Genomic DNA, 20,486 nt, shown 5'->3' on the forward strand with positions numbered 1-20,486 from the left:
CAGAAGAGCTAGAGTTTTACATCTAGAGTTAGAGTTTTACATTTGGGATCAGTCACCTAACTCAGTAAACTGAATAGATGCTATGTCATTATTGTTTATGATGTGGTCAGTAAATGAATTAAGTCTTTGCCTACTGGTTTGCAGTTCTTTGTTTTGCAGACCATAAACCACAGAACTAAAGCACCGAGAGAATAACAAAACAAAAATGCTGATAAATTTAAATAGTATTATGAGGGTGTCTTCCAACAGCTGTTGTTATCAAACACAGAAGAAGATTCAAACTCATTTGCAGTCCATGAATAATGATAGTTTTTGTGGCCTTTTTATTTGAGCTATTTAAATGGCCAGCATGTTTTCCTTCTCTGCAGAAGAGGCACTAGATAATTACAATGATGATTGTAAGAACTACAATTAAAACAATTCCAGCTGTTCTGGCAAAATTTCCAAGCACAGTTGGGAAAGGGGGTTCTTTTCTGAATATATCTTCAGGTATTTCTTTTATTCCTTCTCTTAGTAGCAGGCAAATAGCTTTAAGGTTTTTTATAATCCAGCCACAAGTGATGACTTAGTGTTTCACTGAGTGCATCAGTGGTAAATATTGCAAAGGACAGCACACACAGCAAGACACTGGTTAAGTGCCATCGAAGTCAAAGTTCTCCTCCCACTTGTTCCTTGTATGCCAAAGATTATCTAGATTACAAATTGTGGAGTTCTCACATCAAGTGCTTCTACTGTGTAGCAGTGTACTGTGACAGTGCCAGTCACAGAGGTGGGAACAACAGAGGAGTTGAAGGCACACATGAAATTACTGAATTTCTTTCATCATTGGAGAGTGTTTTCAAACTATTTTTGGTATTAGCAACCTAACTGAAGCAATAAACATGAAATCAACTGTATAAAGGGGTGTTTTTACTACATTTTCTTTATGCAGTAATACAGACTATTTCCCTTCTGGTGAATTACTGAACACGTTCGTGATCTTTAAAGCCAGCTCCCAGGTCCTATAAAGGAAAACAAACCATAGATATCATACTTTGCACAGCGAGCTTGATGCTGTTTCCCTCCCACCAGCCACAGGCACAGTTAGCAGCTACTCACAATAAGAGATCTTTGGCTGCACACATTTATTAGCTGAGTTTACTGTAACCTTTATGTTTGCTGTATTGTTTTTTATGGTTGGAAAAATATCAGACAAGAACCTGTAAAGCATATTCCTAACAGTCTCCTTTTGGTGGCTATTTAGCAAAAAGATGAATTTAAGAGAGTATGGAAGTGAAAAGTATCCTCACCATAAAAACCATTTTTCATAGTTAGCTGGTAGCTAGTTCTTTAATGATATTTAGAGGGCCAAACAAGGAACAGACAAATAAAGAGAATAAGCTACTCTCTAAACCTTCTTCATGGTCCCTCAGTAGGCAGAGGAGTAGTTGTTGTGGTTTAATGCCAGTAGGCAGCTAAGCCCCACACTCCCTCCATCCAGTGGGATGGGGAAGAGAACTGAAAGGGTGAAAGTGAGAAAACTGGGGGACTGAGATAAAGACAGTTCAATAGATAAAGCAAAAGCTGCAAGCATAAGCAAAGCAAAGTAAGGAATTCATTCCCTACTTCCCATTGGCAGGCGGATGTTTAGCCATTGCCAGGAAAAGAGGCCTTCATCGTGGGTAATGGTTAGTGGGAAGACAAACTCCATATCTCCCTCCAAGTGTGCCTCCCCTTCCCCTCTTTTTTTCCCAGCTTTTATTGCTGAGCACAACATATAGTATAGAATATCCTTTTGGTCATTCGGGGTCAGCAGTCCTGGCTGTCTCCCCTCCCAAATTCTTGTGCACCCAGCCTGCTCGCTGGCAGGGAAGCATAAGAAACAGAAAAGACTTTGATGCTCTATAAGCACTGCTCAGCAATAACTAGAACACTCCTTTGTTGTCTTGGTCACAAATCCAAAACTTAGCACCATAAAAGCTACTATGAGGAAAATTAAGTCTATCCCAGCCAAAACCAGCAGTGCAGTGAAATAAGCTTGCAATACAATAGCCCAAATAGCTAAAGTATTTTGGCCTCCAAAACCATGACCCAACTGTCTTTCACCAGTACTACATTTACTAGAAAAATAGGGTATATTCATGAAAGGACTTATCTAGCACCCAGTATGACATAATCTGCTCTGAATGTTTGCTTTAAAATATCTATATAGATGGTAGTTGTGAACAACATTTAAGATTTTCTTTTTTTAGTCAGAAGTATATGATTTTTCATTAGATCAACTGATTTTCAGGCATTTCCAATGGATGCTCCCTGTATTTACACATGACTGAGACGACTGAATTTAATGCTTAAGAACAATGACAAAACAACAAAAAAAGATATTTCAGAGGCATCACTGCAAATGATCTGAGGAATCTCAGCTTCTCCCATGTGAGCATCAGTTAAGAAAGAATTTAGATACAGAAACACTAGTTTAAGCATTTCCAAAGCAGTTAGGTAACTTGAGAGCCTGTTTCCAAAAGTCATTTAATAACTGATGCATGCTTTCATTTTGCTCATAGCTTGTTGCTGCTGAGTTGTTAGCCATAGGATTACCACAAGCAAACATGTTTCCTGGCTAACACGGTTGCTTCTGAGAACAGTGGCCTAATTTTTATTACATGTAAAGCCAGACTGTGGTTGTTTGTAAGATAACAGTAAACCATAAACAGGTACAAGGTATAATTTCTGACTTGACGAAGCTGTGTAGCTAGATTTTACATATTTTGTCGGTAGTCAGCTTCTTCAAGAATACTTCTGTGCGAAGACAGTATGTGGATGGGGCATAGTCAGCATCTCCTTACTGAGTCTGCATGGTGCAAGAAGGTGACATATCTCGAGAGATACATGTGATCTTGATCAACATGGAGACAACGAAAACGTGCTTTAAAATGTTCCACACATGCACATGCTGCAAAAAGTTTGGGGTAAAACACACAGTGTAGGAAGTTTGCTTTGATGAATATATCAGGGGCAGATACTGCAAGTGTTTTTCACATCAAAGGAAACACTATTTTTTTTTCTTTTATTTAAGCAAAAGGGAAAGCAGTGACCAGTGACTACAGCTTCTCTCACAGGAGACAGTCACCTATTCCTTACAATCTCTTTACACTAATACATTAATTCAGAGTAGTTACGGCTTCTAGCCTTCAACCTACTCCACACAGACCAACTTCAATTTTCTCTAGGGCTCTGTGCAGTCATATGGTGTCAGTTCAGCAATGTCAGTACTGGCATCTGGAGATACTTTTAAAATGCACTGCTTTGTCACAAATCAGCCTTCTGGTCTCCTGGCGTAATCTGTTTAGTAAGGGTATCACTTAGCTACTTCTGCTATGTGTATATATATATATATGTACGTATACAGTAGGCATTCTATCTTCCATTTATTGTATGGAGGAATGAAAGCATGCACTAAATATGCAGAAAAGTGCTATTGCTTATTAGAATAAGCAGAATAAACATAGTAAAATTAAACCGCTGTCTCCTGTGGTTGTCAGGGGCCCTAGAAAGTCAATTTTTATATGCATAAATAGCTATATATATGCTTTGCTTAGTCATTCGTTTATCAGTTGGTCATTTCCTTTGTACGGGCAAAAGGAAATGGTAGCTTAAGTGGCTTATCTGCAGTTTAGATCTGTGTGCTGATTTAGATCAGTATGCAGACATATTGTAAATTACAATTTATCAATTTGCACAACTCTTGCAATGGAGCCATGGGGACTGTTTGTGCAAATCTCTTCCTCCAACATGTTCAAGCACAGCTTCATGCCCATTGTGGGCAGCAGTTGGACACAGTCTGCAATAATTATAGTTGGCATTTAATGGGAACCTCACTTCTGTGCTTAGATGTAAGACGGCTGTTAGGAGATAGTCTACAAAACCAGAAGGCTCTTTAAGAGGGAATCATTCCCAGGGATCCAGGGGTGCTGGTCAAGGGAAAGCTCAACGTGAATCAGCAGTGTGCACAGGCAGCCAAGACGGCAAACCTCATTCTGGGGTGCATTAAACACAGCAGAGCTGACTGGTCTAAAGGGGTGATTCTCTCACTATATTTAGCATTAGTGCGGCCTCACCTTGAGTATTGTGTGCAGTTCTGGGCTCCATGATATAAAAAGATGATAAGGCATTTGAAAGTGTCTAGAGGAGGGCAACAAAGTTGGCAATAGGGCTGGAAGGCATGTCTTATGAGGAGAGACTGAGGGCACTTGGGTGGTCTAGTCTGGAGAAAAGGAGGCTGAGAGGAGACTTCGTTGCTGTCTGCTCACCTGAGCGCGTGAAATGGAGAGGGAGGTGCTGGTCTCTTCTTCCTGGTAACCAGTGATAGAACATGAGGGAATGGCAAAAAGCTGTGCCAGAGGAGGTTCAGACTTGACATTTGGAAAAATTTCTTAACTCTGAGGGTGGTCAAACACTGGAACAGGCTTCCTGGCAAGGTGGTTGAGGCCTGTCATTGTTCAAGAGGCATTTGGATAACGTCCTCAATAATATGCTTTAACTTTTGGTTAGCCCTGAAGTGGTCAGGCAGTTGGATTCGATGATTTTTGTAGGTGCCTTCCAACTGAACTATTCAAATTCTAATTCACTGTGTCTTACCAGAGTGAATCTTTTGTGACCGACCCAAATCGATCCAATAGAGACCCTCAGCAGTATCATATTGCAGCAGAACTTTCACAGGCTACATTTCCTTATTAGTATTAGTTCCTCTTTGCTTAGAAATTCATAACATATTTTCACCTATCATATATATGTTACACTTTGCAAAAGTGTTTTTTATTGTCATTTTTTAAATGCAAGAAAAATTGATGGTCTGGGATGGCAGAGCCTTTGTTTTAGTAAGATTTTCAATGGAAACTTAAGAGTTTAGGCATTGAAATGGAAGCAAGATTATGTCTTCATCTGTCATAAATAAATCAATCTCTTTTGCTCTTATTTAGATTGGACTAGCTTTGCACTAGTGTCACTACATTAGCTTAACAGTAATTAAGTGTGGGTTAGAAATACTGAAACAAAGCCCCACCGGTTTTACTTGTCAGACTGAAGAAAACAGGATTTCTGAGATGCCAAAGTTTTAAGCCACCTTTGAGCTGTCTTCATGTGGTTGACTGTTCACCTCACAACATAAGCAAGAGCAGTATTGGGATCATCCTAGCAGACACCAGGAGATAGATTACCCTAATTTGGTAGATTCTCTAACATTTAATGAGCTCAACCACAACAATGCCAGTACATCTTGTAGTGTCTACTTTGCATATTACTCAATGCCACCCTGATGTGGTTTTTTTTTTTTTGAAGTCCTAGGCAATTTTTCTAGTAAAATTTCTGTTTTTCTGGGACATTTTCTGTAGCCCTCTGCCATAAGGGAAGTATTTTCCTGATCTACAAACCTAGCGCTGTATCCTGTATGTTCTATGGAATCAGTATGTACACCCGGTATAGAATAAAGTCTTCACCTTGCAGATTTTCCAATTTTACAACACCTTAAACATGTTAAGACTGAATTTGATAGGAACTGAAACCTGTTCCTGAATGATTAGTGTTTATACAGAAAGCGAAAGCTTCAGTTTAAAAGCATCACAGATTTCATTTGGAGTATTTAATCTAACAATCTAAAGAAGTAAAGCTCTTCCATTTTTTGACACATATATGCATATGCATACATATATGCATATGTAAATGCATACATATATATGCATATGTAAATATATATATATGTATATGTGTATATATATGTAGATATGTAGATACAAATACAAATTCAAATACAAATACAGGCATACTTCATGGTAAAGTTAATGGCCTCTCTTCCACTGATGCAAAAGGGGTTACTGCTAGTTGCAATGGGACAGGACTGGGTTGAGATAGATTTTGGGGAATTCGTGCTGAATGCTTTCTAGCTTTATGACCCAAGTTTATTTGGGCTCATGAGAAAGAATGTTCCTAACTATAGGTAAAATTTAAGAAGATAGGACACATTCAAAAGTAGCTTGGTTTTGAACCAATAATCTATGCCAAAAATTAGGAATGTCATTTGGAGACGTTTCACAATAAAAAAAAAAAGATTATAGGAACAAAGTGAATTTAAATTATGAGAATGAAAAACTAAAGTGATTCAGTAGTAGGAAAATTTGATAAGTTTTAACATACTAAGGCAATATTTAAAGACATATGCCATCAAATCTTGGGGAGCAAACTCATTCAATAATTTAAATAGTAATTTTCAAATACATCCTGCACAGTTAAAACATAAAAATATTTTTTTCCATAAATAGTTTTTCTTACTGTCAAGAAGAATAATCTGGTGTATTCCTATACTTCTCAGGTACAGGCTAATGGCTATTTTTATCCTGTCAGTGCCACACAAACTGTAGTCTTGAATTCATCCCTTTATTTTTAAGAGTTTTATTTAGAGACTATATAGGCTTTTATGTGGAAAACATGAATTAAACAAACAAACAAAGAGATAATACTTATTACAACAATACACTCATTCTGATCAACACCTGATAATTACAGAATTATGACATAATTTGATTGAACATTCAGAAAAGTTAACCTACCTTGTATTTTGTCTCTGTTGAAACTTCTGTTTCAGCTTCTGTGTTGTTAAAATGCTGCTTGTGGTAAAAGAAGAAGCAAAAGAAATTAAAGAGAAGCTAAAAAAAAGAAGTTACTTTGAAATACAAAATGTCTAGTATGTCTTTACATATTTAGAATGTGAGTCTTTCTCTAGGCCTTTACAATGTTTTTATGGCAGCACAAATTAAACCAAAATGATAATAGCAAGAAACAGACGCAACTATTGTAATAAATATGATAATCTCACAACTATCATAGGGGTACTGAGCTGTCTGAAATTTTATAGAAACATTAAAATTAACAAAAGTCATATGCTCTTACTTAAAATGTAATTCTTAATTAATTAGTTGTGTTAAAGACTATGTTAATATGCCCTGCTAGTAGCCAATGGCATAGTATATACAGTTGAGCTGCTCTGATACTCTTTCACTGAAAAGGGAGCACATACACCCATTGTCCAATTTTTTAATATTATTTGGGGAAAAACTCTATCACTCTATCAATATTCTTTGTGTTCCCAATATGTTTTCTAGGATTCCTGTCTGGAAATTTTATAAAAATCTTTTTTCTACCCAAGTACAGTACAAAAATGAGAGCTGTCAGTATTTTTCTCATGGCATGAAACTATTTAATTGCATATAGTTCACCTCACCTGTCCCTACCTTAACCAACTCAAAAACAAATCTTCAAGACTGTGTCAAAATTTTCTCAGAAATGTATAAAAATAATTTAGAACTAAGTCCTCTTTAATAATGCAATATTAAGTATTATGAGAAGGAATAGAGGAAAGAATACCCAGTGGGAAATAGCTTGAGTGATTCTTACAAGGTCATGGCATTATATAGACATAATGTATAGATAAGAGAGATGAAAGATGTGGTTGAGCATGCACAAATTCTGCATCAGCATTATCCATTCTTACTGCTTATTAGTCAGCTCTTTGTATCATATTTCAGATTGGATCTTTGCTTTTTTGTGAAGTCCTATAGCTTTCCATTTTTTTCCAGGGAGGTTCAAGCGAGCACTTTCTAAATGCTGTAGAAATAAATACATATAAATAAAAATATCATTGAAATATTAACTCACCTTTAATGAAAAAATCCTTCCTGGGATTTCTCTTCATCATTTTCCAGAATCTCAAATGCATACAGTGAATTTTGACTGTGGAAGCAAAACATAAGTGGCCTGGGAAATGTAAGTGAAACAACCACGAAACATTTGTGCTTTTTAGATAAATTTTGGGTTGAAGCCTTAGAATGACAACAGCCATCCACCCCCAAGTAGACATCTATGGAAGTCCTGAAAAGTTAGCTGAAGCCTGCCTTGCTTTGTTCATGTTCACGACCAGCTGCAACCTTGTACCCTGTGTAGAAGATAGCATCCAGCAAATAGGGGTATCTGGACCAGAACATTTTGTGTAGGGCACAAGGGCACTGGGCAAAACTTGTCTACCATCTTCTCTGTCTTGCCCTTGAAAGCTCCTCCTTTGCTCTAGCCACCACAGCTTTGCAGACAGAATTTCCTTTTGCCGGTTCCTCATCCTCAGCATACCTTGTGGCTATCTATGTGCACAGCATAAGCTGAATCTGACTTACTTTGTTACAACACAATGCATTTTGCTGAGATTTCTCAGGCAGGGTTTGTGACCTGAAAAGGGCTGCAACATACTTTCAGAAAGACACCGGAGCTCTTGTCAGCTTTTGCCTTTTTTTTGGTATAATTATATGGAATTAGAGTAATACAATTATTTTGATTGATGGAACAAGGTTTCAGTTCTAAACACATCTAAGAAACAGGTTTATTGCTATTTCTGAGAAAAGAAAAAAGAAGAGAAGAAAAGAGAAGAAAAGAGAAGAGAAGAGAAGAGAAGAGAAGAGAAGAGAAGAGAAGAGAAGAGAAGAGAAGAGAGAAGAGAAGAAAAGAAAAAAGAAAAGAAAAAGAAAAGAAAAAAAAAGAAAAGGAAAAGAAAAGAAAAGAAAAGAAAAGAAAAGAAAAGAAAAAAAGAAAAGAAAAGAAAAGAAAAGAAAAGAAAAGAAAAGAAAAGAAAAGAAAAGAAAAGAAAAGAAAAGAAAAGAGAAAAGAAAAGAAAAGAAAAAAGAAAAGAAAAGAAAAGAAAAGAAAAGAAAAAGAAAAGAAAAGAAAAGAAAAGAAAAGAAAACAGCTATGCAATGTGCTGCTTATTACCAGCCTCAGTTGGGTTTGCAGTTGTTAGCGTTCCACCTATCAATATCAAAAGGTAAGGGCAGAGACCATGGGGGTCCTATGTCTGTCAAGTTCTTGCTAAACAGATGATCATCAGGATACTGTTATTTCAGGATACTTGTTATTTCACCTCTACCGGTGGCATTGAGCAAGGACTGCAAAACCATTGAGAATGAAGCCTTCTTTCAGCTGAGGTCCTACAACTAGCTGCTACAGACATTAAAATTAGCAATGAGAAGCAGCAACGTGCATGTTAGATGGGCACACGCAGAGGCAGTGAGCAGCAGGCCTTCTCATAGCAGAGTGCATTTGGGGTGTAATTGAGGTTTGCTAGGTGCTGCAAACTCAGGAAGTGCAATTTGCACCTCCTTGTGCCAGAAACTGAATGAGTCAGATCCTTAAAGCTTCAATTTTAGCTTTCCTTCTGCCTCCTCATTGTTCTGACTAATGCGATGTTATCATAGCCAGCAAACTATGGTAAAAAACGGCCGCACACACCACATAGCCTCTAGGTTACAGCACAGCCAGACTTACACTGGTGTCAGAGCTTAAATACCCACAGACTGCAGTGGAGAAGCTGCAGGCCACTCCAGCTAACTGTAAGTTATTAACGGCACTAAAAAACACATAAATCAAGATACAGTGAACAATATGAACATACTATACTACTATCAAAGCATCAGACTCATTAGCATCTCAATTTTTAGGTGTCAAATTTGAAACATCTTGAAGAGGCCAGAAGTTCAGAAGGAACTAAGAAGATAGACATAAGGCTTCTAGAATATTAAAAAGCTAATAATCTCCCAAACAAGGGACTTAAAATATCTAGTAACTTGAAGGCAGACCTAGCTCTCTAAACATATAAAAAAACAAGCAAATAAAAATATCCAGAAAAATATTCTACATTATTTGGGCCCCAAATGTGTGCACTGCAGAACAAGTGTCACATGTGTTAACGCGTTATGGACTGTATAATATGCAATAATGAAACCTCTGTCTTTCATGAAAATCCATACAGACTTACTGGCTATTTTCATAGTGTATATATTTGCAGAATCCAGGCTTCTTTCCAATTTATCCCATTATTTACTATAAACAAAGTATTTCATAAAATATTTTCTGTCAATGGGTAGGAGATTTGTTTTTGTTTCTGTTTATAAGTGAACATTAATAAGTGGTGAATGAAACCAAGGGTGAAATTAGTTAAAATAATTTAATGTTTGAAAGATTTAGTAACAGTTTGCTTTCATTGTGCTCTCCCACAGAAAGCAAGACTTGGCAATCAGCTGATGACTCTTCTCCCTACCAATCTTGTGTAAGTTGAAACCTTGGTCTGACAAAGGATATTGTAAGAACAGTTATCTAAAACTGCCTGGAGCTCTCTGGCAGAATCAGGCCAAGGGGCTTGATTCTAACTCTGCAAATGGTAGTAAAGCTTTGCAGTTGGCTATTGACAGAGTAGGATTAGATCTGGTTCTGTAAAGCTGCTGAAACTACAGAAAATGAAGACCTCATTATTTATTAGTTTTACTTCTTAGGTCACAACATGTTTTTCTCAAAAAGTAAGGATAAGGTCAATGATGGGGCCCTGAAGCTTTCCCACCTCCTCAGGAGATCTGCAGGGAGCAAGAGCAGGGCCATTTAACTTTGACACCGAGGTCAGATGTACACTTTCCATAGGTCAGACATATACTCTCTATACTGTATTCTGTACTCTCAGAATAGCGCAGCCAACAGTGAGGGACCCTCTGTTCTAACAGCTGTCAGGTGTATTTCACTAAATATTGAAACCATGGAGAGTTTTCTGAGCCTGATGTGAAACAGCAGAGAATCTGAGGTTTGCTACAAGCAATTTGTAACCTCCTTAGAGGCCCAGGATTATCAGCTTTACTCCCCTATCAAGCTCTACCCACTTTTTGGGTCAAAGAGTCATCAAAATAGGGTCAAAGGACTAGCTCATTATTTCCAGTCTTCTCAGCAGTCTGTTCTGAGTGTGGCCGTTGGCTTCTCTGTGACGTAAATGGCATTGTTTGTGAAACAATATAATGTTTATAATTTGTAAAGCACTACGAATTGTGCATGCAGAATAAGCATTAACAGCTGTTATTTAGTGCAACAACCTTTTATAAAATTCCGAGGATATAGACTATTTGTTGAACAATAAAAATACAGTTTCTACGGTGGCCTTACTTAAACCACATAAGAAAACATCAATAATTTGTCCAGAGATCAATTAATACAGAAATTAAAATTTAATATTTAATCTGCTACTTCTGAAGGAGCAACACTTGCAGAGGGATCGTGGTAAAAAGAAACCGTAAAGAGCAGCGGCTCTTTACCACACGATTCACCGAGCACGTCCACAAACCACAACAGGGCCCGCGGCTCACAAGGCCCGGGGCTGGCCGGGCCCCCGCGGCACAGGGCAGGCCCGCAGCCGGGCGCCTCCCCGGCTCCCCGGCCCCGCCCGGCGCTGCGGAACAGCCCCCCCTGGTGAGGCACTCGCCTGGCGAGGGGCCCTGCAAACCGCCCGCCCGGCCTGCGCCGCGAAATGGCCGCGGCCCCGGCGTTTTTGTGCCTGCTGGGATCTGGCCCCCTCCCCGGGAGGAGAGCTGTGCCCTCACCGCGGCTGTGAGGGGAGAAGGAGCAACCCGAGGTGCAGAAGGCCTCTCTGGTTTTGTGGACGCTAAAATGCGAATGGTAGAATGTCCTGAGTTGGAAGGGACCCACACGGATCACCGAGTCCAACTGCAGGACCACCCAAAAATCAGAGCATATGTGGTGACCGTTCATTCCAGGAAACCTCATTAATACTAATTTTTGCTTCTCATTAAACCTGTGTTAAGAAATACATTGAAAATAAAAACTGACGGAACTGTCAGGTCAGTAATGAAATGAGCTGAATAAATCACGTGCCTTTTCAAAGAAAATCTCAAGAAATGGGTCTGCAATGCTTAAGCCTGAAAAGAAAGACAGTGCACCTGAGAAAATAAAAGGCTGAAATAATCATTGTCTCAAAGTTAGGGCCAGATTAGTTTGGTGAAAAACCTCAGAACGTGAACAAAACGTGCCTGGAATAGAAGGATGTCAGGGCTTCCAAAATGAAGCTTCAAAAGGTCAACAATAATTTCCTTCTCTGACATGTAAAAAATAAAGTTGTATTAAAATCATGTTTGTGGTCCCTATTAATGCAACTCCAAAGATGACCAACTGAGTTAAGTTAGAGAACGTCTGACAAGTTTTGTTTCCTTTTTCATTTTGTGTGTTTCATTTTGTGCTACTTCAGCTGTAGTAGCCAGCAGCAACAGAAAGGGCATCTCCAAACATCTGCCAGCTCCTTTTAAAGCCACCAAGCACTCACTCGAGCCTCCATTTTGAAACTAGAGAAAAGTTAACGGCTAACTTTGGACGCCCCGTGAGCCAACATTCTCTCCTGAACTGATAATCTTTATTACATCCTTATTACACTAAAGGACAAGGAATGCAGCACATGGGAAAACAAAATGAACAATAGAGCACTTGTGCGTGTGATGGCATTGCTACATTATCCTGGCCAGCAATCTATTACTTCTCTCTCCCCATCTGATAATATAAGGAGTCAGTGGACAAATGTCCCTTTCACACTTTGCTTCACTGCTTTTTGCTCTCTGTCATCCTCCCTACAACCCACACAAAATGACTGAGCCATAAATAGTTTGTCAAGTCCCAAAGCCTGGGATGCATTTAAGCAAGCCTCTCGCTAACAGGGATGGAAGGGCAGTGCTGCTGTGGCAGCCACAAAAGCATTGGTTCTTACATCCCTCTGCCTCCGTGCCTCCATGCCTCTCTTCTTCATGCTGGAGGAGTTTTCAAGTACAGATACAGTCAGTAGGCCATACTAGCATTTATGAAAAGCATTCCGTCATCTCTTCTGTATTATCTCTTAGCACTGTTTTCACTCCACTCTTTGAAGCAGAGAAGCAAAGTTCCTGTGCTGCTTACAGCAGCTACAACTCAAGTGACTCATTACACCACAGAGTTGTGTCCACAGTCCTTGGAGTCACTCTGCTATGGAAGAAAATAGATGCTTTTCCTCCTTGGTAAGAGATCTACTTTCTACTGGTGCTTGTGTGAGACAGTGGCAACCCAGAACTGTCACCCAACACCTTTTAAGTAGCTTCATTACCCTTTCATATGGTAAGAACAACAAACACACAAAATGAAGTTAGTCTGAACTAAAATGCTCGCAGTGACACTCTTGGTGCAAGGCAGTGACTTGCAGAAGGAGAAAGTCCCTGTCCCTAAAAGCTGAGTGAAGGCTGTGAGGTTAACTACATGCACATCTCTTGCCAAATTCCCTTGGACTGGTATTTACCGTACCTACCTGTGTGAAGTTTGGCATGGCAACAAGAGATAGTAAAACCACAAAATAGAAAAATATGCTAAAAAGCAGCTCAGAAGCAGAAATAAGAAGACCTTTCCACTGAAAACAGTATCAGGAATCTAGTCAAGTCTTGTTACTGCAATTTGGAATGTAGAAGTGGAGCTATTATATGAGTCATATATAGGAAGTGTTTTCTGCTCCCCTAGTTATGAACTTAGTCCTGTAAATCATTACTTACATAAGCAGTTTGCACTTACAGCTTCAGAATTCCAAGTGCTGGGGAGATGTTTATTTGGAGAATGAAATAAAACAGTACATCACAATATACAATTTTGAAAAAGACATTGCATCTAAGTCCTCTGGCAGTCTCCTTCTTTTAAGATGAACACAGCAAATACTGGAAACATTTAGATTAAAATAAATTTTTTTTTAGGTGCATGCTCTTTATATCTAGGATCAAACTGGCAAATACCAACATGCAAGCTGCTCCTGCTATCAACATTAAGCATACTACATTTTACTTTTGAGATTAGGGCTTCTTTTTAATATCAACTGGGCCTTTATTGTTACTTTAAAATGTGTCTAGATATCTGTAAATATTTTACATGCATAAATATTTTACAATTTGTATAATTCAGGATTACTTTAAAAATGGTGCACTCACAGAAAAAAAAACATTAATATGAAAATATCTCATTATGATACTCTTCATATAATATTTATGCCATACAGTAAACAAATTATGATATATTATTGTTCAGAAAAGCTTTCAGCCCCTGATTGTATTACTTGATGGTTTACATATGCAAAAACAGAAAGGCAGCTATGTTATTATTCTCCACTAGAGGGAGAGAGAGCATCTTTTGTTGCTAGGCAGATTCTGAAAAAAAATAATTCTACATCATTTAAAGCAATAAGGTCAAATTTGAAAACAAGAAAATAATTTAATCCATGCTATTACCGAAACCGATATAAGTTCTAAAATATTAAGGCCTTGAAATCCAAAATTTCATTCCTGTTAGCTTATGTTCTGCAATCATTATGACTGAACAATGAACGCAGATAATTTATTTTCATGTGCACGTACAACCACGTTTCAATTCATTTTTTTCCTTCTGTTCACTACACAATGTCGATTTCTTCAGACAAGGATGTTAACAGATTGATTTAAAATTCTAACATAAATAGCAAATGTAACAGAAATGGTAATATTGAAAAACAGTTACTAACGCGACAATGAAACAAAATGACCCATTTTGTACTTTTTGTCCCATATTGAATGGGAACCATTCTTACAGGTACTGCATGGTTTTCACTGCTTGTTTAGAAATCAAAGCACGAATTCAGGCCTGACATCAAAAAGATCACCCTCTATCTCAAAAGCTCAGAGAAGCCTTATCGCCCCAAAGACAAATTGACAGTAACTGCTTAGAAACTGCGAATGTTTCCATTCCATATGAAAACCCTCATGATCCAGACCATGATATCCACGGTAATGATCTATCACTTTTAGTCTTATGGGCTCTTGATCCTGTTAGTTTGCAGTTTGTCATTCAGTAACAAGCAACAGTGATGTGCACCTCGCACAGCCCACAGGACCTGCTCCAGCTCATGGAGGTGTGAGACACTCACTCTGTCCAGCACTAGGGACTGCTGGACACAATGAGCCTTTGGTGCATGCAATGGCTTTTGGAAAGCAGGCATATTATGCCCAGTAGCTGTGGGGCTAACACGGGGGGGCATATAAGCAAAGGTTGAAACACTGACTCACTGGAGAAACATACTGGAAAAGGTAAAATGCTCTGGGAGGGGTTCATGTGTAATTTGGCATAGCAATAATGTGGCATGGAAAGTTTACTTGATGTTGACAAGTTGCAAATTTTTCTGTACTGAGAAATGGACAAACTAAACACAAGACAACAATTGTTTAGTTTGTACTTTTATCAATTTCAATGGGAGCCATCTGTTTACTGCTCAAGAACTAAAACATGGCAGGGAAACAAACTCAGGCCTTACTATAAATTTCATTTTGAAACTTATAAAATTCTAACACATAAATTAAAGATATCTCTCTGTTTTATACTACTTAAACTGCAGCAGTTTAATAAAGATGGAAGAACAGTGGTCCAAAGATTACATTCCTTTCCCCTATTTCTGTTAAGGAAAAACTATGGCCGTTAAAAACATGAGTACTACACAGTTAGAAAGTCAAAAAATAAAAAAAATAAAAAAAAATAAAAAGGCAAACAGGTGATATCAGAGCAGTTACTGAGAGGGAAGGAAAGACTCCACTGTGGACAGCTAACATCAGACTGTGTACAGATAGTTCTGGCTGAACTCTCCCAGAGATCTCTGTTGTTTTGTTGTTGTTGTTATTGTTTTTGCCCTAGTGTGGATCAATCACACCCTGTCTCTCCAAACCGGCCTGCGCAGCTTCGGGTGCAGCTTCGGGAAGAGCAACAGCAGCAAAGTTCAGGAACAGGGACAACACCCCTGGCAGTTTCCCTGAGCCTGAAAATATCTGGTTCAAGTAGTGACATAGGTGACATTATGTGATTGGGCCCACTGGTTGCACAATGCAGTTTAGCTGCAAACTGAATACGTTACCTACTCGAACTTGGCTAGAACGTGTACAGCTGTCATCCAGTAGAGGATGGCGTAGGCCCCTCCTCCTTGCTCTGTCTATCATCATTGTTTACTTCCTCTCTTCTCATGTGCCATATTGTTACTGCAGTTCTTGCATCAAAAAATACCTTTTCTGAACAGATATTAATTAGGGATTTTATACACATCAAGTTATTAAAAGTTTGATGTTAGCATTTCATAAAAGCTATGGTATTTCATGATCTGTTTATTAAAAAATGAAAAAAGCAATGCTTTGATAATGGTGCTGCAGGGATTAGAAAGAAATGGAAAAGAAAATCACACAACTCAAGTCCATCTCGGAACAACTCAAAGTGTACAAGCACAAATACTGTTTTACATACTATTTTCAAACTATTTATAGATTGGGAGATTCTTTTGAACTAAAAGACTGCCAGGATAAAGAAATTGCAGGATGAACCTAGCAATTTGTTTAAAACGCTATGCTTGCTTTACAGTGAGAATAAATGTATTGTTTTAGACAAGACATAAACAAAATACTGATTTACGTACCACATTTCAAGACTGAAAATGAAGAAAGCTACTGCACAGAGATGAATACTGTGATTTGAATGCAACAGACTGACTGAAGGACTAATCCCAGGTACCACTGAAATCAATACTTTAATTTGTATAAACCAGTTGAGCTTACTGGAACTTGCAGTTAATTTGGTGTATTTGCAACAAGTACAACCCATGACCAAGTCATACAGTTCTCTGAATGCTCTGAGATTTCTTGCCATGCACAGGTTTGACCCAGAGGAGGAAGCAACCACAGCTCAACTGTGAGTCATATCAGAGCGCCTTTGAGTTCTTCCTGCTATTATGGCACTTGTGATGTTTAACGAACTGCAGCCACTCCTTCGTGCTTACATGTTTTAAACCAGAAAAGCCAGATATCAGCATGTGCAAAGCATGTTAGTGTTACAACAGCAGTTAAGACTAATAGGATTTTTTTGATAAGCCAGTTTATTTTACCTTCTCAGATTGCAATTTGGATTGCTAATGTACAAAGCTGCAATTAATTAACACTGCACAAAAAGAGATAGAAGCCCAACCCTATAAAGAACCCCAGCATAACAAGGAAGTCTGAGCACTCACCGGGCTTCACTGCATGTGTAAATTAGTAACTGGCTGCAGATCATACACATTCATTAATCTGCAAGAACTTTTTCTGGCAGCAGAACATGTGCTGTACTGGTTTCCAGTTATCAAGTACTTTTGTCTTCTATCCTCTTGGACACATGGCAAAGTTATATTTTTAAATAACAGTTTTATCGTGGGGCTGTGTCAAAGTGCATCTGTAGATACCTGAACTGGGTGGCAGCAGTTCAGTTCAGTTCAGAAGAAGCCACCGTACCTGCTCCTACCCTTGCAGTATCTCCTGCCAGCTCCCTAGGCTTCTTCTTCAGCTAGGATTCCTTTTCCCAGTCCTTTTTCCACTTCATTCTTGCTGCACTACCCTTCACTGTGGCAGGAAGAGCCTGACACCAACTCACCCTGTTTGGAATAGCAATATTCAGTTTTGCTGAGGGAATCTTTAATGTCAGTCTTGGCAAGGCACTGATGAAATAGCGACACCATTTGGAGGCAGCATCGTTTCCCTCTTCAGCATCCCCATCTCCCGAGGACCATCCTATTGTCTTTTTAATACAGTCCAGGAAGTTTTCCACCAAATCTCTCACAGGATACATATATGAGCTTTTTATACATGATGTCCTTGAAGGATCTAAGAAAATTGGACAGGAACCCCTGTGTTTGCTCCCATATCTATATAGCTGCTGTAATACATCAGCTCTTGGAGAGGGAAGAAAAAGACAACTAGTTAATGTCCAAAAGGAAGTCTCCATGCCAGCAATAACAAAAATGTTGCCTTTTCTTTTACTTTTGAATTTGATTCCCATGGTCTATCCTCAGAGTGGGATGAACTTGAAGATAGCAAGATAGTTCAGTCTTTCCCATTTGAGTAAGACTGCAGCTATCATGTGAGGAATCTGGGAAACTGCTGAAAGAGCTCTTGTTCAGAGTATTCTATGAGGATGATGCTTTGTGGTAAATCCCCCAAAGATACCACGGATTCTTTTCGAAAAGGCAGTGGTAAATCAAGAAAATATGCATTATTTCTCTTTGGAGTCACCAATACAAGGGGGATACAAGCATTTGGAGGTATTATAGGACATCTGTATTACTGTGCAACCTCAAAATCAAATTAAAATATTACCTTTGGTTTGTTTCCTTTCTTTCTTTCTTTTTCTTTTTCCTTCCTTCCTTTCTTCTTTCTTTCTTTCTTTCTTTCTTTCTTTTTCTTTCTTTCTCTTTCTTTCTTTCTTTCTTTCTTTCTTTCTTTCTTTCTTTCTTTTTCTTTCTTTTTCTTTTTCTCTCTTTTCTTTTTTCCCTTGCCTTGCCTTGCCTTGCCTTGCCTTGCCTTCCCCTTCCCCTTCCCTTCCCCTTTCCCTTTCCCTTTCCCTTCCCCTTCCCCTTTCCCTTCCCCTTCCCCTTCCCCTTTCCCTTTCCCTTTCCCTTTCCCTTTCCCTTTCCCTTTCCCTTTCCCTTTCCCTTTCCCTTTCCCTTTCCCTTTCCCTTTCCCTTTCCCTTTCCCTTTCCCTTTCCCTTTCCCTTTCCCTTTCCCTTTCCCTTTCCTTCCTTTCTAGCCCAGGACCAACATAACATGTCCTTCAAAATACAGAGAATATTTCAGTAACCCAGAGAGGTCTGAAAGAAAGAGAGGGTGAAATCTTTAAATTCTGTAATATATATATATATATATATATATATATATATATATATATAATAACAACACCTGTGTAGGAAGAATTGACCAGATTATTTGGTGATGCTTTGTGCTGGTTAAAAGTTCAAGGATGAAATGAAACTAAAAGCTAGATTCTTTTTCTTTCCTGTGTCTTGATGCTGCAGCAACCAAGCTGTTATTTCAAATCTTTATTTCCTTATCAATCACTGCAGTACTACATTTCATGGGAAGTCGGGTGGGCGCTTAATGAGAGCTTTAGGGAAGAGACTAATGAGCACTTCAGCAATAGTATAGGAGAAATGCTGGGAAGCTAAATCAGCACTTTATATTTTCATCAATACACATTTTCAGAGGGCTGTATGCTCTCCAGCACAGCTGCTATTTTGAGCAATGGGGATTAAGCAAGTGGTTAAAGCACAAGGTGGAGAAAAAAATGAGGAGTATGGTCTGGATGAATGAACTGCTAGATCTAAATAGGTTGAAAATTGGATGGATTGCTGGACTTGAAGGGTAGTAATCAATGGGGTGATGCTTAGTTGCTGGCCAGCAGCAAGCAGAACACCTTGGGTCAATAGTGGGACCAGTATTGTTCACTGCCTTCACCGCGATGTGGATGCTGACACAGGATACGCCTGCAGTAGATTTTCAGACAATACTAACCTAGAAGGTCTGGTTCTCAAACCAAACAGTGGGGCTTCATTTGAGAGGACTTTGGGAAACTGAAAAACTGGGTCAACAGAAATGTCATGAAGTTTAACAAGGAGCGCGGAGTTGTGCGTATGCGGTTGAGTAGTGCCAGGCACCAGCGCAGGCTGCCTGAGCAGCAGCCCAGCTGAAAGGATGTGGCTGTCACAGGGGACACTAAGCTGAATATGAGCCAACAGGGTGTTTTTGTTGTGAATATAATGACAACAAACTGGACTACATTAGGAAGGGAGCAAAGACAGCAGATGAACAAAAATTATTATCCCTCTTTATTCGGTGCTGATGAGTCCACATTTGGGATATTGTGTCCTGTTTTGCGCTGCCTGGTTCAAGAAGCATGTTGAAAAACAAGAGAGGGTCATGCAGAGGGCTAGGGAGATGGTAAGGAGCCTACAGCATTTGACTTGTGAGGATAAGTTGAAGAAGTTAAGGAAAGGATAAGGCCATGGTGGACCTGAAATGCCATAGGTCACAATCCTGTTTCAAGCAGAAGGCTGGACTGGATGGACCCCAGGGGTCCGCTCCAACCACCGCTTCTGTGACTGTGAAAGTCTAAGACACCATGGTGGCCCCCAGACAGTGACCAGGATTGAGTTACTGATTCCTCTTCCTCCTGCCTTTCTCCCTCCCTCCCTTCCCCTCTGCCTTTAAATCATGTTGCAACATATAATTACCAAAATTGGTAAAAGTGGAAAGTCCTTCCTTTCCAGTTTTGATTATTCTGCCTCCCATCCCACCAGTTTATACAGCTACAATCCAGAATGCACCAGGGGCCATCAGACTGTTTACATCTTGTTGTACTGGATTAGGCACCTTATGCATCTTGGCTAAAAACTGCAAGGTTTTTGTTTTTTTTTCTGAAACCATAACATTGTCCCTCCCCGTCTGACAAAACAAGACCTTTTTTCCTTGCTGAACATCATTTGTACTCCCTCTGATAAACCTGGACAATTTAATGGTTAAAATTCAAATAAATCCATACAGACTTATCTTCTCAAGAGACAGCATAAATCCAAGATTTTAGCCCAGAACCACAATGATATCTGAACCAGAAGTGCTGAAGCAGTATGACACAGCTAAGTGAGTTCTCTGTCAGCTCAAACCTTAAAGACAGAATCTCTGTTAGCACAAGGATTTAAACAAGCAGATGGCATCTCAATTACTAGAGGGAACATGGGTTAACAGCCAGTCAAAGAAATAGATTTTTAATATTTTGTCATG

The 20,486-nt window shown here is 39.0% G+C and overlaps 1 protein-coding gene and 1 long non-coding RNA gene across 4 annotated transcripts in view; one reads left to right on the plus strand and one right to left on the minus strand.

The window, feature by feature from the left end:
- ZBTB38 (zinc finger and BTB domain containing 38) overlaps positions 1 to 8,091 on the minus strand; it is a 43,674-nt gene extending 35,583 nt beyond the window's left edge. For both annotated transcript variants that reach the window (XM_050712636.1, XM_050712630.1), the window contains exons 1-2: positions 7,687 to 8,091; positions 6,582 to 6,635 (exon numbers count right to left, since the gene is read on the minus strand). The gene's annotated coding sequence lies outside the window, so the exon portion shown is untranslated. The remainder of the gene's footprint in view (positions 1 to 6,581; positions 6,636 to 7,686) is intronic.
- The window catches only part of LOC118247272 (uncharacterized), a 55,435-nt gene extending 39,046 nt beyond the window's left edge, over positions 1 to 16,389 (plus strand). The window contains exons 4-5 of one of the 2 annotated variants that reach the window (XR_004778329.2): positions 10,068 to 10,117; positions 11,082 to 11,203. This is a non-coding gene — a long non-coding RNA (uncharacterized LOC118247272). Of the gene's footprint in view, positions 1 to 10,067; positions 10,118 to 11,081; positions 11,204 to 16,266 lie in introns of those variants that run through there. The other variant, XR_004778331.2, reaches the window with a different exon arrangement.
- Positions 16,390 to 20,486: the final 4,097 nt, after the last annotated feature.

The sequence above is a fragment of the Cygnus atratus genome, chromosome 9 (assembly GCF_013377495.2).
Source record: "Cygnus atratus isolate AKBS03 ecotype Queensland, Australia chromosome 9, CAtr_DNAZoo_HiC_assembly, whole genome shotgun sequence".
In the NCBI taxonomy this organism is placed as follows: Eukaryota; Metazoa; Chordata; class Aves; order Anseriformes; family Anatidae; genus Cygnus; species Cygnus atratus.